Below are 15854 nucleotides of genomic sequence, written 5' to 3'. Positions count from 1 at the left end.
CTTTGGCAATTAATTGGTGATTATCAGATTACTTGAGGTGCCAGTAGAATGCCACATTCAGTCTTATAGTCTTCCTTTTAGTATTCTGAAGGTATGGCAGAAAGATAGTCATGGTACAGGTGAAACCTTTGGTGTGCTGGATTGTGACCTGAAGTGTGCAACGTGGTAATGGCAGTGCTGGCAACCAAGAACAACAAATGGGTGAAAGAGATGCACTCAGAATCATAGGGCCATCATCAAACAGCCCAGGCAGGAAGGGACCTCAAAGATCATCTGTTCCAACCTTTCATGGGAAACAGAGCCTATCTAGCACCCCGTCCAATTGCATCTTGAAAACCTCCAATGATGTGGACTTAGCACGTCCCTGGGAAGTTGTTCAGTTATTGATTGTCCTCACTGTAAACAATTCCTTTCTTATATAAAGATGAAACTTCTCCCTGTGCAATGTGTACCCATTGCCCCATGTCTTCACCATTTAAGTACTGGAATACTGTGACAGGGTCCCCCCGAGACTTCTCCAGGGAGAAAAGACCTAACTCCTTCAATCTTTCCTCACAGGGCAGGTTCTCCAACCCTTTGATCATCTTCTTGGCCCTCCTTTGGACCCTTTCCAGTCTGTTCATGTCTTTTTTTGAATTGTGTAGCCTGACAAGCAATGAGGCCATACCTGGAGTACCGTGTCTAAGTGCCAATGCTAAATGAAGTTGCTATTACAATCTAGATATTTCAGCCTGAAATGGTGCTATACCTTAGAATGCGGGGGAATGGTCAGTGCCAATGCACCACAGTATGCTCTGAAAGATCAGAATCCCAGAATCTCCTGAGCTGGAAGGGACCCATAAGGATCATCGAGTCCAACTTCTGGCTCCACACAGCACCAGCCAAGTCAGAGCAGATACAACCCCATTCACTATCACCCTCTGGGCCCGACCCTTCAGCCAATTGCCTACCCAACACTTTATGGCCTTGTCTAATTGTATGATGGTCCTGTCTGCTGAAGTGAAGGTCGTGAAACACTGGCAGTGAGCAAGATAGCATACCAAGTGCATTCACCCCAGAATGACAGTGGCTTTTTGTAATGAGAAGACCGAAATTGGACAAGGTACTTCGGTAGTCCAGATACATTCTTACAAAGTGCCAAAGGGACTTGTAAGAAGAGATCCCTTGCAGAGGGTAAGGGACCTGTACCTGCTTGTACCTGCTGGCTGAATGTTGACTAATACTGCCTGGGGGGGGTGTGGCTGACTGCTCCCACCGCTTGTTGTTGTTTCATGTGCTGCATAGGAGGTGCTGGTATGGCACTGCTTGCCATCTGCTCTGCATTGATGGTTATACTTTATGGAATCATAGAGTAAATTAGGATGGAAAAGACCTTTAAGATCATCAAACTCAATTGTGAACCTAACACCGCCAAGTCCACTACTAAACCGTGTCCCTTGGTGCCACATCTACACCTCTTTTAAATACCTTCAGGGAACATTTTTCATACAGAACAGCAATCAATGCACAAGTTAGCAGCCTAAGGCTGCAATTTTCTTGCCTCCACAGAACTTTTGATCTTGTTATTTGGTTATATTTCTCATTATTTACCAGGTTATTTGGCCCATAACTATCATCTCTAATGTTAGTCAATTATGTGTACACGTTTGTAAATTCTGTGTGTGTAGACAAATACATGATCTAGCATTCATAATTGAAGGTTTATTATTGGCTGACTTGTAAATGTCCCAGCATGGGACAATCATTAGAAACCATAAATGCCTTTAGAGTCTTGATTTCTTACCGAGTCTCATGTCCTCTGGAAGTCATTATTTTATTTATGACTACTGTACATTTTAAAAGATAAATACTTCATTATTACCTGTGTGCAGATGTGCAGATATGCTTTGAACCATAAGGCCTTCTAAGAAGAGAAATATAACTTTTTTCAATAAACCAATGGCCATGAAAATGATAAAAATGAATATTTATCACTTTAAATGCATGAAGTTTTGCTTACTTCAAATAGGTGTCTAAAACTTGCCGTTAAGACAGTTGCTGGAAATCTATCATGATCTCAGCTTCTGGATCACTCTAATTGCCTTTTGGCATCAGTATTTTCATAAAACGGTAAAAGCTTTTCTGGGAAGAAACTTCAGTTGTGTGGCATCCATCATCATTCATTTCTGCCTCTAGATTATCATGTAATCCTGTTTTACTTTTTTTTTTTAAAGAAAATTCTTCAAATTCATGTAAAAGTTTTTTAATGTAAAATTGAGACTTTGGCGTATGATGTTTAGGGACTTTTCAAGACACCTGTAATAAATGCGCCCACATTTTGAATATAATTATTTCCTTTTCTACTTACAGATCCTGAAAGGTCACTTGCTTTTGATCCAGATTGCTAGTCAGACATGTCAAGCAGCTGTTATTTTGCAACATGAAAAGAACTTTTGATTTCAGGAAAGAAATATGTTTGCATTCAATATTAAGTACTGGCTAAATAACATTTGCCACTTAATTATCATGATGGCATACATTTATGATAATAAGTAACTGTAACACGATTCTGAAATAAACTCCCTATCATCCTTTCCTTACATTTTTCTTTGCATCTTTTTCCATTTATAACAATTGGCAGAGCTCGAGAACCTATGATTTATGTATCTTGTGAAGTCTTGGTTTAACTAGGAATGGGCTGGCATGGAAACTATTTTGCATTTGTTGCATGCATCTGCTACAGGTGCAGAACCTATCTGTAACTAGTTCTGCCTGATGTCCCCAGAGGGTATTTTATAATAATTTATACTTTCACAACCATTCTACTTCTGCTGTAAACATTCAAGGTTAAGCGCTCCCTTCCTCCAAAACCTGTTTATGTATCAAGTCTGGGCTAGGGTAAGGAGGGAAAACCAAAGACAGTTTGAAGCTAATTCCTTCTTCAAGGTGCTGTGCTAGACCATGTTCTTACCAACAAAGAGGAGTTGGTGGGGAATGTGAAGCCTTTACTGCAGTGACCTCTACTCTGCTCTCATAAGACCCCACCTGGAGCACTGGGACCCCAGTTCTGGGATCCCCAGTACATAAAAGACATGGAGCTACTGGCACAAGTCCAAAAGAGGGCCATGAAGATGATCAGAGAGCTGGAGCACCTCTTCTATGAAGACAGACTGCAAGAGTTGGGCTTGTTCAGCCTGAAGAAGAGAAGGCTCTGGGGGGACCTTAGAGCAGCCTTCCAGTACCTGAAGGGGCCTACAGAAAAGCTGGAGAGGGTCGAGTTCCAAGGGCGTGGAGTGATAGGACAAGGGAGAATGGCTTTAAGCTGAAGGAAGGTAGACTTAGATTAGATATAAGGAAAAAATCTTTACTATAAGGTGGTGAGGCACTGGCATGGATTCCCCAGAGAAGCTGTGGCTGCCCCCTCCGTGGCAGTGTTCGGGTCAGGCTGGATGAAGCTTTGGGAAACCTGATCTAGTGGAGTGTGTCCCTGCCCAGGGCATGGGGGTTGGAATGAGACGACCTTTACAGTCCCTTCTAATCGGAAGCATTCTATGGTTCTGTGATTCACTATGCTTCTTGGAATCAAATTATAAAATTGGCTGTACTGCAGTAATTCTGTGGAAGAGATGCTAAAATCCATTGACTACAAAACAAAAGAAATGAGTTTCAGTAAGCCTCAGATAATGTTACATGATACAAAATTTACATTACTTTTATACAAGGTATTTTCTCACCTCATCCTTCAAACTTCCTTGCATTTCCATTTTAATTTTGGAACTTTTTTCATCAGTGTCTGTCTACACATTTTCAGCAAATTGCAAATCAGTACAAGATAGGTAGAGGCATTAAAAAAGAAAAAAAATAATAAAATCACTGGCAAAACCTGAGCATAGCAACTCAGAAAGAATCCTGTGTTCTTTCTGGAAGAGCTGGAGGCAGCAAGGAAGACTAAACCAAATAAACTGTTAAATTGTCAGTGAGAGAGCAGAATAAATATGTACTAGAGGGAGCTAAACCAGCTACAGTTATCAGTTTTGATAATTCTAATAGCCGTGCCTGCATATCTTCAAGCCGTATCAGTAAGATGTAACAAAACGTTGTCTTGCTTTGGGAAAGAACAAAATTGGAGATACTATTTTCTCTGAGAGGATCCTTGTTTTAAAAGATAACCTCAGACAACGAAGCTGCATGCAATTCAGTTTTACACCAAAATCAATGAGTTTTAAAATGCCAACAAGAAGTTAAAGTAATCATATAAATATTACTACACTATAAAAAAAAAAGACTGGAATGCAATAGGTACTGGAAACAAAACACTACTAATATATTAAAAAAAGATGTTTTACTCTTGTCTACATAACTACAAGAAGGAAAATTCTATTTCTACGCATTCTATTTTTAATATTCACAGCATTCAGTGTTTGTCAATTAATTTGTGTTCCCAGCTGTTACATTTCTTTCAGACTTTCCTTCAAGGTCTCCTCTTTGGTAAATGTCAACACACTGACGCTCCGTGGGATTTATGGACTGCTAAATCTCGGCTCCTCTATTTGTAGTACATCCTTCTCAAACTGTGGGTCTCTCAGCACTGGCTTCACACCAGCTGTGTGCCACCCTCACCGGTAGTCCACCAAGTTTTTCTTTTAGAATAATATTCCTGAAATATCCTCTCCAAATAAATCAACAAAATTACGTCTACTTTGGATTTTGCTGGAGTAACATCTTTTAGCTAATAACAGGTCTGCCTGAAAAAGGCATTTTCTCCAAATCACTTTGCAACAGATGAGACAAAAATATCCAAACAAATCCTGAAGTGCTTAAATTAAATTGGATTGGAAACATAAGGACTATTTGACAATTTCTGATACAAATATCAGTTGTGCCTTTATTTAAACTTTTTTTTTATATAGATACAATGGTCATTATTTTACTGAGCTTTCACAATGACCCTTCAGTGAATTTCATCTAGTAATTGTACACAGTATCTCTTCAGTTACGTTAACATCTAAATTAATAATTGCTTCCATATACTTTTAAAATTCCCATGCCTGTTAATACCTAGCTAGCTACTGGGATACTCTTTCTCATCCTCTTACTGTATCTAAATTCAATGCAAGATTTTTATTTCTAATTGTAGAAAAAAACCCCTGTGGACTCAAGGCTTCTTAGCTGGATTACCAACATCTGATCTTCTCTTAAAACCAGTGAGTATCCAATTAAATATTTTCCTGATCAACTGCAAAATCAGCTGCAAAGCACACTAGCACTTTGAGAAGACACAAATTTTTTTTTGTATTCTCACTGGGTTTATTTTAACAAATTCCATGCTGTTGATCTTTCAAAGAAATAAATACAGCTGCTTTAACTACTCCTTGGAAAGAAAAAGCAGCCATGGATTAATTAAAATTTTTATGTTGTTTCAGAGCTTCTGAAAAGGTCATGGAAGGACAATCAAGGCCCAAATGCAAACTTAAGTATCTAGTTGTGATTGCTGGTATCAGACTCACTGGATCTGATTTCCTTTTGCAGTTTCTGTTGCAATAGTCAGTGAAAGCCTCAAGTGGGATAATGGGTGGGCCTTTGTTCTGAAAGTTAAGCAGATGAAGAAAAACTTTCCCAGTTGATAAGTGACAAAATACTTTGTGTCTTGTCCCAACCACCAGCTCAGGCTCATATCAGAGAGATTTCTTATTTGCCTCAGACCTAATTATGACACCCCTTTTCTCTCAGTCATTTTAGGCAGCCAGATCTGGTTCCTGTTAAAACCTATGCAACATCATTTTCATTTCATTCCAAGCAGCAGTTTGAATCTTACAGATTTTTCCCTGTATAGCATCTCTTATCCTATATTTCTTACAAATATAATCTTACATATTCTTAGCCTCACGACTGCCAGCACACCCTTTCTCTGTTATTGGAAATGGCAATGTCTCTCAGATCAACTCAGCATGAGCTGAAGAGATCATTTTCCCAGCTCATCACTTTCAATATCTTGTTTATTTCTATGTCCTTCCTCTAGCTTCTTCCCCAGTATTGCATTGAGCAACAATCTGTTCGTGCTCATCTCATTATTTCTCACTGAGAGATTGTTTCCCATCGCTAATCAGCAGATAATTCCAGTGGGTTTTGTCTGCTGCTATAATTTGCAAATGTGTTCTCCCATTACTTGGGGAATTCCCCATCAATGGAAAAAATTTGGTTCGGTGTACTTTTTAGTACTGGGAAGGGGCAGCTTCCTTCCATAATGCAAACTGAAAGGAATCCAGGCTTGCCCTCAATAATACGAGATGAAGAACATCAGTTGTGGTATCCAAAGTACCAGGGTAAAGATTGGTAAGTCTACAAATGTGAGTAACCTGCAGCTTGCAATATAGTTAGCTGGCTCTAACTTAGTGTTATGGTTTTGCATGGCAAGGTACTGGTGGAGGAGGGAGAGGGTCTGCAGGGGTGGCTTCTGCAAGAAGTAGGTCCATCAGAGCAAACACCAGCTGGGCTTAAGGTTGGAGTCATTGATGACCAAGGCTGAGCCCATCAGTGATGGTCACAGCGCCTCTAGGGATCACATTTAGGAGAAAATAAAAACTGCAAGCAGCCACTTTTTGCCACTAGAAATGGGACTGAGAAGATGTAAGAAACTCTGCAGACATCAAGGACAGTGAAGAGGGGGAGAGAAGGCAGCGCTCCAGGCACCAGAGAGAAAGATTCCCGTGTAGCCTGTGGAGAAGATGAAGTTGTCTCACTGCAGCCCATGGAAGATGACAGGGAGCAGAGACCCACCTGCAGCTTGTGGAGAGGCCCCACACTGGAGCAGGCCTCTGGCAGGACGTGCAGCCCATGGAGAGACACGCCTATGCTGAAGGATGTTTTCTGAGGGCACTTGTGACTCTGTGAGGGAACCAGGCTGGAGCAGTCTGAGGGACTGCACCCCATAGAAGTGACACACACTGGGCCAGCTGGTGAAGAGCTGAAGCTCCATGGGAAAGGACTCACGTTGGAGAAGTTTGAGGAAGACTATCAGCCATGGGTGGGACCCCACACTGGAGCAAGGGAAGGGTGTGAGGAATGTGTGTGTCCCCAAGAAGGAAAAAAACTGGTGAGGAACTGACCAAACCCCCCTTCCCTGCCCCTCCCCATGCCACAAGGCAGGGAAAGAAGGGAGAGAAATCACGTATAAAGTTGAATCAGCAAAGAAGGGAGGGGTGGGGAGAGGTGCTTTAAGATCTGGTTTGATTTCTTACTTTCCTACTGTTTTGAGAGAGAGAACGTGGAGGTGTTGGGGTGTTGGTGTTGTTTGGGTTCTTTTAATTCCACGTTGAATCTGTTTTGCTGTGGTGGTTCAGCCCCAACCAGCAGCTGAGCACCACACACAGCTCCCTCATTCCTGCAGGAGAAACAGACAGAGCCTCTGTGGGTTGGGATGAGGACAGTTTGCTGACAAAAGCACCATGAAAGTAGAACTATAACAGCCAATTACACTCACACCCTGTGATAACATAGAGTACCTCACCGACCCAACAATTACAGAGTGCTGCACAAGTACTGACCAGACAACCCAGCTGCATTGAGGCTATCCAGGAGGCACCCATGAGCACCCCTCCCCAACCAGCCCCTTTTATGGGGCAGTGATGTCAGGTGATGTGGAAACAGCCCAGGGTAACTCAGCTCACCTGGGCTTGAGAGAGGTTGACTCTGGCTTGGCCAGAACCAGGGCATTTGCCCATGACACTGATTGTGGAATGATCTCTCCCTGTCCTTATCTCGACTCCTAAGCCTCTCAATATCTATTTTCCCCCCTGTCCATCTGAAATGGGGAGTGATAGAGTGGCTTTGGTGGGCATCTGGCCTCCAGCCAGGGTCAAACCACCACACTTATCTAAATCTGGAATTGTTGGTAGCCACACATGGTATTTTGAAATTAGGTTATGTTGTTGCGAAGAGCCTTAAGACTGAACAGGAATTTGCGCTTCATATAGAAGGCAAAATAGTTTATCAACAAAAACATCAGAGATCATACCTATTTTTAGTGCATTGATTAGAAAAAAATACGTAAGATCTGAAATACATAGCAAAAAGTGACCAGGACCTTTTTCAGCTACAGAGGCATGGATGTTTCCACAAACATCGTAGTCCATGATGTTCGTGAAAATAATTATATAATCAAAGTTACAGATACAAGATACAACAAACCAATACACAAAACAGGATTGAAACAAACAGCTAAGGGAAGAAAAATAAAATATGTTGGGTCAATCTCTTTTGCATGGACAACTGTAATGATGTCAGGAAATTCAGCTCAATTGTCATTGATCAATCTTTTATTTATGTCCTAAGGACCTTGCTTTGGCAGGGGGGTTGGACTCAATGATCTCTTGAGGTTCCTTCCAACCCCTACAATTAGGTGATTCTGTGATATGCATTGCATCTTTGAGTCAGAAGGTTGTTGGTAAGAAGAAAGCAGGGAAAGAGTCAGAGCTGTTGTAAGAAAAGTCAGAATCTTAGGGAATTTTTCTGCTATCATAAGTTTCCTTTTAAAAAATAACCCAACAATCCTTTTTGTGAATTCCATCAATATCACAAGACAAACTGTTTTCTCTTGAAGCTGAAGATGGAATTTTTTTTTGAGATTATGTGATTTTTTTCTAGCTTCTTGAATTTTTTTTTTTAGCTTTCAACAAATTCCATTTAAAACAAGTGAAGACATGAGTGGTCATTTTTTGCTCCATAACAGATGTTTGAAAATAGTTTCACAGACCTCTGGTGCAGTATGACAACACAGATTAAAATGATCTTCCCACTAGAAATGAGTTGGGATTAGGACTGACACATACTGTCCTGCTCAGATCATTAGACTATCAATTTGTCTATGAAATTTATGGATGATTAGCCACATCACTATTCAGTATTAATCTTCTAGGAGGCATGTAAAATCTCAAGTTGTATCCAGTTTGCTTTCTTGGCAGATGGAAGTTAATTAGGTTTTTTTGGGGGGGTTCTTTTATTTTGTTTGCCCTGCAAATTTATTTGCCCTGCAAATTTTATATGACTTTTTCAGGAAAATAAAGGTAAATTAAAGGCCAAAGATATTTCTTCTGGAAAAAAAGAATTGATGTCTTCCACTGTGTTTCCCTTTCTACTAGTTATGTGCAACGTGGTCTCTATCAGAAGAGAAAACTGATGTTGGACTATTGCCCTTTGAGGACAGGGCTGAGATGTAAGCATTACTGATAGGAAGAAAAAATGTATCGTTGGGCCCTCTCTGAACAATGAACATTTGGGTACGGTGGTACATAAAAAATGGAGTTCAGAATGGGACTGTGGCCTTAGGCTTCATGCCAGCAAAGCATTCAGCAGATGCTTCAACTCTACCAGGGTCTCTGAAACGTCAGTGCAAACCCTTATTTTTCCCTCAGTGCTACCAGAGAGCTATGGAAAGGGAGGAAAATAACTCTGTGGTGAATGGGGTTCGTGTGGATGATTTGAAATTCAATTTCTCCTCAGTCATCCTGGTCAGCTACTTGCCTCCTTACGGCAAGGATCCTTTCTGTTAATGTCTTTGCTCTCTTGCAGCAGATACTGGATGAATGGATTTTGGCAGAGAGCTCAGGCAGGAATGCAATTGAGGATGGTGAGAAACCATCTTGTGGTGTGACCTAGCTGTAAGGGGACTTGTGGAAGACTGACTTTAATTCAGTTACCTTTGTTCAGTATATATGTTTGTGTGTGTATCTATATGTATAAAAAATATGGCTGAAGTGCCGTGACAGGGATTCCTGTTCCATCTATGACTTTTGGAAAGTTTGCCATTGTTGCATGCTGTGGCACAGACTTCAAAAAGAAGAAATTAGCTAAAGTGCACATGTATTACCAGCAATATTCTGGGCCAGGAAAGTTACAATAACTATGATTGCCACTGAATACTGACATCTCTTGTTATTCACCTACACGTCAAAACCACTTCACCCTCATTATTGGTCAGAGCATGACTAAAAGTCTAGATGGGCTTAGGGGAATTCTCAATATTGGAGAATTATCTTGTGATATGTAATCAGCTGTGCAAAGCTGCTGAGGCACAAGCCTGAGGCATGGGCCCTTGGACAGAATTGACTCAATGTGAAGATAATGGAGTGAAAATTAGTATACGCTCAGAAGAAAGGTAAGTGAACTTATATGTGCTTATAAGGTACCAGCCGTATGACCCATCTGGCCTCATTCATTCTCTGCTTTTCCTAGGTAAATTTTGGGACAGAGCTGCAAGTTGTCTACAGCAATAAAAGCGTAGGCCCAGAACTGGACAGTAATGAACACTATGGAAATAATGGGCAATCCAGTGACAAACCCTACTTTGCCTCAATCTCAGTCTTGCATCTTGTCCAGAAAATCATCTGCCTGACAACTTGCTCTAGGCATATTTACCTTGCTGGAAAATATGGAACAGCTTAAGGCAGAAATTGACCTCCGTACACCACGTTGTATTCTTGATCTCTGAAGCATGAGGATTTTCAGAATGGTAGACTATACCTTTTTGGGGTGATCTCCGTATAACACAGAAAGCAGTTTAAACACTTGATTACTGTTCTCCATATCATATCAATTAGAAAGTGTGGCTGACCCAAGCAGGCTTCTGAAAGTCATCTAGTAAAGTGTCATTTTCTCTCAGACTTCAGAAGGTCCATGTCCCATCACAGAGTGAAGAGTCTGAGATTTCTTCCCCTTGCTAAGGGAGTAGATTTGGGGAAACCCCCCATGATGCAAAGAACAAGTTCTCTGTGAAGTGGAAGCTTTGTGATTAGATACTATCAAGATACACAGCACAATAGTTGTGAATGTTCTCTTTCAGTTTTGTGCTTATAAGATGGAGGTACAAAGAGCAGAGAGAAAAAAATCTAGGCACAGTGTGATCTTTTGTGCAGCTCATAAATCTCAAGCCCTGGTGCACTTCAAGGGAATGGTTACTTTTCACAGCCTAGCCCATTCCTCGCGTATTATAGGCACTGGTACTTTCAGAAAGAGAGAGACACTCCTTAAATCCAAAGACAAAATTTCACCTCTGTTTGCATTCAGAACATGTATAAATGAGATGGAAGAACTGTGAACAAAATCTCTTGTATCAGTGTTTTACATATATATCCACACGGGCCAGCTAAGAAACTTAGCTAACTAAAGTGACCATTTCTTGCTAGTATTACAAGTTTCAGTAAACTTTCAATCTAACTTGATGAAATGAGAAGGTCTTCATCAAATGCCTTCTAACAAATAGGTCTTCCATTTATAACTGCCTTTACCATATCAAACCCACTAGGAGAGAAAAAACAGCAATTATTTATAATAACTTTATTGGGTATAATTTTCATCTGTCTTGAAAGCTCCGCCTGCTGTTTTCAGGCTGTGCATGTTAAACAGAAGTGCTTACACTTGACCTTGCTCTTGATCCACTCTTTGTGCACAGCAGTGCCTTTCTTCTTCTGAAAGATAGGTACAATTTGTGTCCACATAAATTATACTGTACTTGCTATTAACATTCTTTTATCTGGTAAATTACTTACGCTGATTATGTTGAAGACTGTTCTATGAGCTGTTGATAATGCAGGTCTATGATTTGGATGTAATATGTCATTCTTAATTTAGGATAAGACTGAAAGGAGATGACAGCTTGCTGTAACACATGCAAAAAATCAGGTCCTGGCCACATGCAGTCAGGAAAGGATCCATGGTAGTATTTTTAGCAGGAAGCGTGTTCAGCTTTGGCATTCTGGCTGGATTCCAGCTTTAGTAATTATTTTGTCTAAATCTTCCTTCATTTCCAAATGGGTGATTGTGGTATTTTCATTTATTTCATGCCTCAGATTCATGGAGCACACTAGCATAGATAACCTCCATCCTATATTGCGTTGGAGAAGTAACAAATAGGAAAAATTATCTATACTTCCTTCTCTTAAAAAAAGTTACTACTGAGATAGACTCTTGTGATTTAGCTTGTCCAGTCAGCCACAAGGCTAGAAATGCTACACAACAGTTTGACCAAAGATCGTGAGTCTTGGAATCATGATCTGAAGCAACTGTGCTGTACATTCAGGGTAAATGGGGCCCATTAGTAGATTAGAGTGCTGCAGGGCTGCACTGTCTCAAAGAAAGGAGAGGGATCTAGCCTTCCATTCATGTAGTCCAGTCCAGGTTCCAAGCAACTGATGGTTTGACATTGAATAAGTCTTACAACACATTTATGGTGGTGGTATCAGACCTCTTTTGCATGTGAGCACCCAACAAAAAGCAGGAATATGCAGTAAAATGGTAAAAAATAGAAAGAATCCAAATATATAAGGTTAATTGCTCTGCCTTTGTGTCTGTTTGCACAGTGCTGAAGTCTTCCTTGAAGGTTCTCAGCAGTCTCACTGATTTAAGAAAAGAAATGAAGAATGCTACTTTTACTGAATCTGGCTTCTCTTAACACCCATCACCAAAATTATCTCCTGCATTTCATTTGCTCAAAGATCACAATTTCTCCTTGTCACTAAGGAAAACCTCTAAGATGTTAAAGGCAGATTTTTTCCATGAAGTGTAAACATCTCACAGTTTTGCAAGCAAATGTTTTGTTTTTCCAAGAGTAGCTACCATAATTAGCCAAAGAAAGGCTTTTATGAACTGCATATTTCTGAAATATTTTTATTATGCTGCCAATAATGTTAAGCTTATTCTTACAAATATGGCTAAAAAAAAAAAAATTAAAAATTGCTCTACATGACCAAACCTCCCCCCCTCCCGTTCTTTTAAATGCATTTCAGCAAAGCACCAGTCTCACAATGTCACTGCACAGATCTGGCAATCAGTGATTCAGTGATAATCCAGTGTCTGGGTCCCAGGAGGCAGGAAACATTTTTGCAGTGCTGAATTTTGTACTGTTATTATTTTCAGTTTCAGTATGCCATAGGTATTTGCTTATATTCTTGTATTTTCCCTGTGAATGCACCTGTTTAAACCCAAATACCCTTTTGCTAAGGAACAATTTTTAAAAGATCTTATTCAAGGTAAAGCGTAGATAACATTGACAGGCCACTGTGGACCATAGCTTCTTGTATACAGCTATAGTCCTGCCTTACTGAAAACTCGGGGTGTTTTGCTAGAAATTTTTATTCTTATGATTCATGTTGTCGTAAGTAATTTTTAGGCCATATGCAGCTCTGTAGAACACAATGTTACACCCTTCCACCCTCTCTCTGCATGAGTAGACAAGACACCCCTTCTTACTCTGAGTAGGGTAAGCAGAGCCAGTAGGGTTCAGCCCATATCATGGATGGACTAATCCATCCAGTGTTTCTACATGAGCAATACTTCCATCTTTCACATTCAAGAGTTAAGGCAGGTACTAGCTATTTTGCAACCTCTTATCTGTCCACAAAAGGTGCCCTGCAGACCTGTGGTTTGGAACATTTTATGGACCTATTTTCACCTGCTCTCGTCCTAGAGCTATGCAGGATTAGCTCTTCCTCCAGGAACTGGACTAGAGAGAACTCTCACCCAACTTCTATATGTGAAGGTGACTAAACCTTACCTTTCATGTGGAGGTGACTAAACCTTGCCAGGTTGCTTATTTATGAAGAAAGACTCAAAAGACAAGATGCTAACTGACTGATTTTTAATTGCTTGTGAGTGGGGGCAAACCAAAGCATCTCACTCCCTGCATGCAGTGCACACAGAAAACTACTGCATACAGACTTCCACCTCTCTGTATGGCCAATACATAAAGCAAAGACAAGAAGGAAGAAGCCGGAAGAAAGGTTTGGCTCCTCTTCCCAGCACAGTTCTGCCTCTGCAAATGGAAATACTACCTTAGTACCCTTCTGGAGCAAGGAAAGCATGACAGCTTGTGCTTCTAAGCTAGGCTGATGTCCTGGTTTCAGGTGGGATACAGTTAATTTTCCTTTTAGTAGCCGGTATGGTGCTGTTTTTCAGATTTAGTGTGAGAAACTATTGATAACAGACTGATGTTTTTAGTTGTTGCTAGGTATTTACAGTGTTTACATGAAATCAATGACTTTCTAGTTTCCCATGCCCAGCCAGGTGCACAATGAGCTGGGAGAGTACAGCCAGGACAGCTGACCCAGCCTGGCCAAAGGGACTTTCCCTGCCATGTACCATCATGCTCTGGATATAACTGGGGAAGCCGAGCGGGAAAGCTGCTCAGAAACAGACTGGGCATCAATCTGTGTTTTTTCCTGCAGGTGGTGAGCAATTGCATTTGTGCATCACTTGTTTTGTTGTTGCTGTTGTTATCTGCCTTTGTTATCCTATTAAACTGCTTTTATCTCAACGAAACGAGGTGCTTGGTTTTTTCCATTCTCTTCCCCATCCTCTTGGGGGGGGCAGGGGTGAGCAAGCGGCTGCTTGGTGCTTAGTTACCGGCTGGGGTTACACCACAGCAGCTGATGAAAAGCATACAGACAAAATTGTTTTGATGGAAAACTGGATTCTCAATTAAATACGTGTTGTGAAAAGTCTTCCCCATAGATAAAAGGAAAGAGATGATGCTTCTTTCTAAGAGCTTTGAGAAAACTAAAAGAAAAATCAATCTGCGTTCAGCCACATTATCAAAGTTTCTGAAAAAGAGAAAAAAAATTCTGAGCGGGGCAATTCTAGGTTCACTGAGATGTTTCTGAGATAGCACAGCTGTTCCTCTGTCCCACACTGAGTTTTTATTACAAAGCCACAGCGTAATGTAGCAGATCTTTTAAATGGCATTAAAAAACCCCTACTCTTCAAAATAAAAATATGGACAGTCTAGATAAGAACAGATTCATTTTGTTACTTTCATCAATTAAGCTTCTAGGCGTACATGACACAGGAATAACTTTTTTGTGTGTGTGGTGATGCTGAAATCCTCATTGGGTTTGCTCTATTAGTTGTGATTGCATAGTTAAGCATCCAATCTTAGTAATTAAAAAAATCTTGTTCAAAATGTGTGCCCTAAATGTGGTTTTAAATTCTTTAAAAAAATAGTTCAGCTCAGGCCAAAGAACATGTGGTAGGTGATCAATGAATGGTGGAGGTTAAATGAAACTTTCCTGTGCTGCTTGTGAAACACACTTGAAGTACCTGTGCCGTCATATTTCATGTAAGAAAAAGGAGATGAGGTACTTTGTATCATCACATCTGCAGTGAAACATTAGTCTTGAAAAAATAAATTCTGAGCTGGAGAAGTACCTTTGTAGCCTAGTAACTTCTGTAGGCACTTTGCCAGTCTTGTAAAGCTATTAATTGATTAAAGTTGATGCTTAAAATCATACTCTACTTTGTAAAGGATATATAGTTGTATATTTTTATGAACATCCTCTTTGAACTATAACATCTGCTGGGGCTTTGAAGCATCCCGATACCATTGTAAGCTGTTACATTCAACCACCATGTTCTTTATCTCAGTCAGTGATTATATTTTTTTGACTTAGAGAGTTTGTGCAAAGATGGATTAAATTTTAATATTAACAGTGTGAGTAGCTAAGCACAATAAAAATTTCCTTTCTGCCATAACTCAAAAATATTTCCACAGGCATTCATTATTTCCAACAGTAAAAGGGTTTGGTATGTAGCTTTTCCAATGTTTCATGAAACTAGATAACATTTACTTATTCCAGATGTTGCCTGCTATTAAAAATCAGAAACAAAGCAACATTATGAGGTTATTATTTTATTTCTGCAGCATCTTGCACTGGATATTATGCTTGCCTCTGTTTCAAATAATCTAATTAGTTCTCTGACATCAAATAGTGATGTAAGCCAAAACAATGTAACTATGTAGTATTTTTATTATTACTACTGTTGTAATTTGCTGTTAGTGCATGATTGAGAATCTGACCCAATACAAAGCCATATGCAAAAGGCCATAA

The sequence above is a fragment of the Gallinula chloropus genome (assembly GCF_964237585.1).
Source record: "Gallinula chloropus genome assembly, chromosome: 2".
NCBI lineage: Eukaryota > Metazoa > Chordata > Aves > Gruiformes > Rallidae > Gallinula > Gallinula chloropus.
Note: the sequence above shows the minus strand (reverse complement) of the source record.